The sequence below is a fragment of the Limulus polyphemus genome, unplaced genomic scaffold (genome assembly GCF_000517525.1).
Source record: "Limulus polyphemus unplaced genomic scaffold, Limulus_polyphemus-2.1.2 Scaffold2152, whole genome shotgun sequence".
Classification (NCBI taxonomy): domain Eukaryota; kingdom Metazoa; phylum Arthropoda; class Merostomata; order Xiphosura; family Limulidae; genus Limulus; species Limulus polyphemus.
This window is the reverse complement of record NW_013667762.1, coordinates 192,169-201,267: the sequence shown is the minus strand read 5'-3', so window position 1 is coordinate 201,267 and position 9,099 is coordinate 192,169. Positions and strand designations below refer to the sequence as shown.

Here is a 9,099-nt window from a genome sequence, read left to right as displayed (position 1 = left end):
TAGTAAGAACTAGAACATTCGCCAAAGTACAGGATAATTCTAGAAAGTAGAGAGCGTGAGAATCACATGATCTCGATGACGCAACAATATGATATTATACAAGGGTCATTCCTGATAAAGTAAAGAAATATACTGGAACACGTTTTATCAACAACTAATGTTTTCTAATCTACCTAATAACAATAAGGCATTTTCTTATCGTCTGTTACGTGATATATATATAAGAAATTTAAGGTTAATCGTTTTTAAAACCAAACAGTTAATTGATCTCGGCGTATTAATTTTGTTTTCCTACTCTATGTAACAGTTTAATATAAGAAAAATACAAACTCTTTTAAAGACGACCCAAAGTTTAAGTAAAAAGCAAATACATTTTATAAACACGAAATTTTAGACAAAACATTAAACAATAATATTTGGAAACAAAAATCCGTGATACCTTTGATGGACTTGACTTATTCATTTTCTCGTCTTTGATCAACTTCCAAGAAAGCAGCTAAACAATTCTGTCCAAGCAACAAGTAGTAGGGAAACAATGATCAATAAGACGACGTCCTGAGCTCTCCAGATAGTCGTAGAACCTAATATTTAGTATATAGTGCCTAACCAATAATGAACATTATTAAAACAACTGAATCTAAACCTTAATGAAAAAACAGAAGGAAATTTTTGCTCAACATTTCAGGTCTGTTTAAAGCTTTAAGTATGTCATATAGAGAGGATCGTATTACAAAAGTTGTCGTTCTGTCTAACACTTATCCTCATTTTATTTGAACCTTCTCATTACTGCAGTTGTATACTGCGTGAAAGTTGCAACATATTATGAAAACATATTGTATACAACAGAAGGAAAACATTATGAATCTTTTAGATGTGTATGAAAAATGGCAAATTTATAAGTCCCAAACTGCTACTGAATATTGCAAGAAGGTTTAGGTAAGTGACACTTTTTTTAAATGTTGAATTAAACATTTAATCACTTTTATTATATTTATAAAATTTAGAATAAATATAGTGAATGAGTAAAGTGCTAGTTGGAATCTTATTTTAGATTTTAATCTAACTCGCAAAAGAACAAGTGAGTGTGTTGTGAATTAGAAGCATTCATTTTTTTAAGGGTAGGAAAATAGAAATACTATAAACTTAGGCTGATATACAAAACTCAGTAGAATTATTCTTCACGTATTCTTATTTTACAAAAGTACTTTTTAATTAGAATACAAAAAACTCCATATTAGGGCTACTCAACGTTTAACCATAATGTTCCTCTAAGAAAAGCCTCTTAAGCCTAACGTACCAACAGATAAAAAGAGTAATTCTTAAGCCTAACGTACCCACTGATATAGAGTAAAAGCCTAACTTACCCACTGATACAGAGAAACTAGCTTGTGTGATGTTTAGCAAGACAACTGCATCGTCGATACCTTTTCTGTTCTTTACAAAAAACAAAATTTCTCCTCCATCTTCTGGAGATACATTCGAAATCTTCAATGCAGCTTGAAAACAATTTGGGGTGTCTAACCGCTGGAGAAAGAATAGGATAGTGAATGCTAAAAATAAACTAAATAAAACATAAATTTATGAAATCACTCTCCCATTATTTTCATAAATATCTGTAAATGTGACACAACAACTGTTATGGTATAAACGCCTTTTTCAAGCTGGCAAAATATGATTATAATTAATTATACTTGTCATAAGACATTAGTATTAGGCCAAATACTAATGTCTTATGACAACTACAATTAATAGTTTTGTTGTAAGACAGATGGAAAAAAATATGAATAACACACTCAGTTACACACCTTTTTAATACTGTAACACAAACACACACACACACACATATATATATATATATAGGTAGGTAGATACATATTTGTCTATGTTTCGTGAAATGAAGATGTACATTTTAGAAAACATTTTGGCATGCAGTCAGGAATGCTTCGTGAATTTTCTAAACAAAACGTCATTCGTAACTTCAGAAATTACTACTCACTGTCACATTGTGAGCGGTATAATGCAGACGTATTTCTCCAGGACTAATCGCTAGGTGGCGCACTATCCAGTGGGCACGATAAGGACGGGGATTGCTACAGTAACGAACAAATAAAAGGGCTGACCTTCCAGCAATGGCGAGTAAGGTCTTGTTGAGAGACATTGCTTCTGGCCTTCCTAAACACACAAAACAACAACAGAAAGAAAAGATAACACTTAATATAGGCAGTCAGTATTCTGTCTAAATACTGTCAACTACAACTTATTTATGTGCTTGCCCAACTACAAGGGCGTCAGGTAGTATGACACCCAGCAATCGTGGAACGTGGACAAAACAACACACTAAAAATGCCACTGGTAACAGTGACACTTCTAAAACTGTACCAGTAATAACGCAAATCGAATAAAATTTTATTTGGTTTAAGTAAAAATAAACATAGAATTTCTTGTATTGTTGTTGTTTTGTTTTGAGAAAAAACGATGACATTCTTAATGTGTCATTTTTCATTTTGCATAATTACTGGTGGCATTTTTTCACTTTGCATTATTACTGGTGCCATTTTTTTCCTAATTTTATGCAACGAACAAGCAACTCAAACCAATCGAAAGAGATAAAACCTACTTCTGGGAACAAGCCTCATCAAACTTAACTTTTAAGTAAAGCATTAAATGACTAACGAAGGCATAGTGCAGTTGTTTTGGTTGCCTTTTAAAGTTTTTTCTACCCAACTTAAACAAAAAAGTATTATAATTTCAAAGCTCAATACTGAATAAACGTTATTGATCACATCATCTACCTTAGCATTTAGGTTCTTTCATGTGGCCTGAAAATAAGGTCTAATAATAGAATTTTACGTCAATGTGTGTGAGGTCTAAGGTCTTTTACTGCATTGTCAAGTTCCTAATTCTGATTAAAAAATGTGTTTCTAGTCCAAAATTGATTATTTTATTCTATTTTTAAACTGCTTTAGATTTTATAATATTTAATATATCAAGACCAGTCAGTCTTCCTTCATCTGTTTTGATATATGCGTTGAATACTGGTGGTGTATAGTCTGGAAACCTTTTTTTTTGTCATCTGAAGATTAATTATACTTACAACTGTTTGAATAACGTATTCTGTAGCAGTGGATTTTAAAAGAAAAACTGACGTTAGATCTATTTTGCATTTGCTGATTCAGAAATTCATCCATAAATATTCGTGACTTAACACTGCCTATCTTCTTGGATTATTGTGAATTGAAGCTTGCACGCTTGGGCAAGCATTTCATTATATTCAATGAGATGCAAATAAAGTATGTTTAAGCTATCTCTACACGACGAACTGAAAACTTGGTATGACCATCATTACAGAGAATTGAGTGCGTTTTATTAAAACGATTTTGAATATGCAAATCAGCAAGTCACGTAACAACCACAACCGATGTAAAGTCGTGGTGAAATGACACGAATATGGACTACATTTGGACGTTGTTTGGCGTTTCGTAGGTAGTTTGAAGTCACCAAAAATTGATCGTTTTAGGGAAGAGTAAGTAACAGCTCTTTCCAGTGTAAAATATTCATACACTCAAATCACATAGATGTGTTCAGATCGAGGATTTGGAATTTTAAAAACGGGTATACCCTTTGCATTTAATGGCATTGGAAAACAAATGAATGTGGATCAACACTGAACCAGGACTATCCAAAAGGCCTGAAACAAGTCGTATCCCAGCTGTGGTAAGCAAAATGTGGTATATTGTAACAGGCACGAATACAAGAACACAAAGATCAATGGCAAAACCAGTCTACGTATTCTAGGTGCTAACATACAATACATACAAGAAGGATCTCTATTTGGAAACGAGGCGAAAAGGATATGGGTTTACCAAGATAAGACTTCTAGTCATACCTCCCGTTCAACCGTTGCATATGTCAAGCAGCTGGAAAATAAAATGGGTATTCATGCTGTTCCATGTGAAGACATAGAGATCGGATTTTTTAATTGAGAAACCATCGTTCTTGCAAACTAAAAGGAGTTTGGAAAGTCTACAGAAAGAAAGAGTATGCTTTGAACATGAAAGCCTTACATCATAGCTCATTGAAACCATGCTGCAAAGCTATCGTCAAGATGCATTATCATGAGATAGAGATTGACCCGACATAGCTTGCAACGGCGTGGTGAGACTACATAATCAATATAATACAGCGTACTCAACCTCTATAGAAGTATTTATTTTTAATTAATACTAAACTCGCTTGTTTCTTACACATAAAAGTAAAAAATGAGAGACTTTAATTGGAATAAATTAAATTGGTAGGGTGCACTGAGCCAAATGAACATCATTTCATTACTGACAAATGATAAGTCATGCAGAACGTTTGGCCAGTCATTCGATCTGTCGCAGAATTTCGCGTAAAGATACATACGGGCTATCTGTTCATATAACGCTGTCTCTAATTTTAATATGATAGATTAGAGAGAAGGCAGCTAAACAACAGCACACACACTCTTGGGATATTCTTGTCTGATTGAATAGTGAGATTTGGTCGTCACACTTAAATAACAGCAACGCTCCTGAAGGTTGTGAACCATAAAGTCTTGGGTTCACAGTCAGAATACACTAACCACAAAGTCACGCTACGTCCACCAGACTCTTGGCACTTATAGACATGAGCTAACTGTGCGAAAACGGAAACTTGAGTAATTATACTACTAGGATGAGTTTCCGAAACACATAAAACCTGCACGAAGTGTTCTTGATGAGTTGAAGTGTTAAACATAGCCCATGGTCTGTCAAGTGGTATATCAACCACAGCTTAGTTTTGTAATCCTAGTTCAGTAACACAAAGCCTCTAGAGTGTGTTACCATCAGTAGCTACTAGATGGTTGATGTAACAGAGAATCATAACCTGTTGTAGTCGGTGGCGACATCTCTTGTTCAGTTCAAGCGTTAAATAGAACTGATTTTTGATGATGTCAGGAAAGAAAGCATTTTTCAACCGTTTGATCTAAGATTTATTCACAGTAAATTTATATTTTTGGCAAACTTGTTATTCTTTTCTTTTAGGTAAGAAAGCTCTCATTTATCAACGTACGTTACGAGTATTCTGCTTTCCTAGTAATGTGAAATCGGTGAACGACTGAATGCATTTCATTCTCGTTGTTTTTAACATATTTACCTTTTTTATCTTCAATAGCGTGTACAGTTGGTTAGCCAGTTTGCATTACAAATTTTATATACACTATGTCCTCTGTTATTGAGGCTCTCTGTCATTCGTTCTGTTCTGAACCAAAATCCAGACACATAGTATTTTATTTTCTGTCCATGTTCGTGTAGAGATGTCACCGTTATATGATGATTCCACAAGTTATTGTATATTGGTCAGTTGTTGCCATGCATTCTTGTGTCCAGTTCTTCCGGGTTTCTATATTAATCATATTATACACTCCAATATTTTTCCACAAAGTTTTAACTGACATTAACGAGAGAGCTGTTATAATAATAATAATAAAAACAACACGTGTCCGAAACTCAAACTGCATACTCAAAAAGAATATTTTAAATCCATTAAATACGACAGCAGGTGGAAACCATCGAGTCACAAGACACTTTTCTCCTCTACTTCTTTACATTGCAATGACGTTTTTTTGCTGTAAGCTATTGATGCCAAAAGCTGGTTCGAACAACATTGATTTCAATAAAAGATTAAAAAAACACCTGCTTTCAAAGTTGTATTACTGACACAGTAGCATGTTGCCCCTCTGTTCGTTTACAACCTAACCAAACGGACATAAGATAATTTCTCATGAATTCTACAGCAGATAACGATAGAATAATGCAAACGTTTTTTAAAACATCCAGTTAAATGGAGAATTTGAACCTCAATTACATTTCTAAAACATCCTTCTTCCTCCTGAAGGGTTTGTAACAATTATTTGGCCCCCTGAAAGGGTGGCTCATCACAGAAAGTCTCTTTTCTTCTACTGTATCGTATATTGATGTTAACGTCGTCAAGTCTCTATTCAACCAGCTATCTCCATTCTGAACGTGCTTAATTTGTCTTTGATATTGATCAGCTGGCTCAGTGAGCTGATAAGGAGCGAAAGGTATTGCACAGGCAATTGCTTAAGGCAGACAAAGAAACAACCAAAAATAATATTTCTGGTTGAAAACGATAATAGGCTGGCTGATAAGCATAACTTAAGTAAGACTACCAATTCAGTTTGACATGATTTCATATCCTATGGCGTTTTTCACTGTTAGTTTTTTTATTCTCTCGTCTATTTGACTGGCCTGATAAATTATGATACTGCACGAAAGGAGTTACGCTGCTTATCCTAGTAGTTTTAGAAAGTCAGTAATGTAATTTATAATATATTTAACTTGTAAAAAAAAGAGACTAACATTTTACTATTACCTTTTCGACTAATAAAAGGCATGATAATGAATGTACTAAATCGAATGAAATAAGCAACTTCAGAAAGTTTCTGTCGAAACTATAAATATGGTTACCATTCATTTTAGTTTGTGTATTTAAAGTGGTCAAAAAGCATTATATGTAAAGATTTTTGGCGTGATGTTTTACGTTTATATAGCTAATTCTCATCATATATTTGGAGGTGTAGTTTTTACGCTTTCATCCTTATGGTGTTAATCTTAATTTTTGGGTGGGCTTTTAAAAAATGTTACACATCTTTAGTTACAGAAATATACTCCAATGATCAAAACCGCAATCTTAACGCTATCACATCTTTTGCTGTTGTCTGCCATCTGCAATGTTAGTCTTAACACATCTTTCGCTGTTATCTGCCGTCTGCAGTCTTAACCCTAGTACATCTTTTACTATTATCTACCATCTGCAATGATAACACCTAGCACAACATATCTTTCACTGTTATCTGTCATTTTCACATCTTTCATTATAATCTTCCATCTGCAATGATAACCCTAATACAGCACATCTCTCACTGTTATCTTTCGTCTGCAGTTGTAACCCATAGTTGTCTGCCATCTGCTATGTTAACCGTGGCATGTTTTTCGCTGTTATCTGTCATCTTCAATGTCAATTCATAGCACATCTTTCACTGTTTTCCACCATCTGTAGTATTAACTCATAGCACATCCTTCGCTATTTCATATGCAGTGTTAACTCTAGTATATCTTTTGCTGTTGTCTTTAACGTGCAGTGTTAAACCTAGCACGTCTTTTGCTGTTATCTTACTTTTTCTTTACAGTAAATTAAATCCATTAAAAACCTTTTCGAACCGAACCGACAGCTTTTATGAAAGCTGCAATGTGAATAAGAGGAGACAGCGAAAGAAGTATGAGATAAGGAATGACCGAGTTAATTGATTTGATTACTTGGCCAAGATTTTCGCGCAGAAAAATCAGTTAGTTAATTCGAATAATCTTATTTCATATCCCGATAGCGAAGTAATTGCAAATAAGATTATCATGAATTAGGGAGACAAATAATATTAAATCACAAAAGAAGCTTAATATTAAATCACACAGGAGCGTAAAACTCGTTAATGTAAAGCCTAAAAAAAATCGTAGTCTTCGAAATCTAAGAATGAGCCTCCAGTTAAAACATTTAGAAATTAGGCTTAATGTTCAAGTGATATCTGTATACTGGGTGAGAAAAATAAAATAATAAATAAGATAATAATCGCTCTAACTGTCTCGAAATAAAACTATTTCCTGCTTGGATCTTTGAATTTGATGAAATACCACTCATACACAGTATTCCATGCTAAATTTATATAATATCTCTGTGTTATTTATGCACTGTTTAAGAGTTTATCCACTAGTAACTTATACACAGTATTCCACGCTAAATTTATATAATATCTCTGTGTTATTTATGCACTGTTTTAAGAGTTTATCCACTAGTAACTTATACACAGTATTCCACGCTAAATTTATATAATATCTCTGTGTTATTTATGCACTGTTTTAAGAGTTTATCCACTAGTAACTTATACACAGTATTCCACGCTAAATTTATATAATATCTCTGTGTTATTTATGCACTGTTTTAAGAGTTTATCCACTAGTAACTTGTACAAAGTAGACCAGCAAATATACTTTTAACATAAAAATCATTAAAAAAGCAAAAAAAATGTAATATTTCGCTATATGCACTGATTTGTAAGTTTTAGCCTCAAGTCAGATTGTAGTAGGTTTATATAATAAATTCTACCTCTTTTTAAGATTTAAATTGAGTTTGAACAGTTACACAATAGTTTCATTTCTCTGCACATTAGATGCTAACATAAATCCGTTAAGACATAGTCCTAAGATTGCAGCTCGTATAGTGGGTGCCAATTTTAGTTAATTCCCCTGTCAGCTCCCAAAACGAAACACCAGCTTAGAGAAAACTGCGGCGCTCTGATATTCCGTCCCGTTCGTACTTTTAGCTTAACACCGTATTTCTCTAAGCGTCTTTCCTTTTAGGTCTTATGTTTCTCCTACACTATATTTTTATGTAGTTAATTCCTTTTTCGTTTCAGTTCCCTTTATTTTTGTTCAGCTGTTGCGTTACCTTAGATCTTTGTCTTTTCCGTGATTTTTTATTATTATACATTTTTGGATCATCCGTCTTTATTCAAGTCACAAACTTTTCGCAATCACTTTTGACCATTACTCTTGAACCTGTTATTATAACAGAACCTGAATGCTGCTTACTGTGTAATCAGAAAGCAACATTACGTCGTGTCACTTTTGTAGCATCAAACAGAGTAACAGAGAATTCCCAACCAGAACAACGGATAATTTAAATAATTATCTTGAGATAAGACTTGGTTAATTGTGTTGTGAATAGAGTTGAACACCGACTTAAACCACCAACCACAACAACGGATAATTTAAATAATTATCTTGAGATAAGACCTGGTTAATTGTGTTGTGAATAGAGTTGAACATTATATTTGGGCCAAGCCAATTAATTTTTTAATACGGCTACCTTCATTGATAAAAATATATATATAAATATCACTAAAATCCCTCTGTGTTTGGTCTACTGTATATATACATCTTTCCGCATAAAATTGCTACCAAAACACGAAATATCTAGCTGTTTGTTTGTTATGAATTTCGCGCAAAGCTACACGATGGTTAT

At 33.5% G+C, this 9,099-nt stretch overlaps 1 long non-coding RNA gene across 1 annotated transcript in view; it reads right to left on the bottom strand.

Moving 5' to 3' along the window:
• The window catches only part of LOC111087439, a 3,963-nt gene extending 1,796 nt beyond the window's left edge, over positions 1-2,167 (bottom strand). Inside the window, exons 1-3 of the long non-coding RNA XR_002612127.1 lie at positions 1,997-2,167; positions 1,365-1,524; positions 440-581 (exon numbers count right to left, since the gene is read on the bottom strand). This is a non-coding gene — a long non-coding RNA (uncharacterized LOC111087439). The remainder of the gene's footprint in view (positions 1-439; positions 582-1,364; positions 1,525-1,996) is intronic.
• Positions 2,168-9,099: the final 6,932 nt, after the last annotated feature.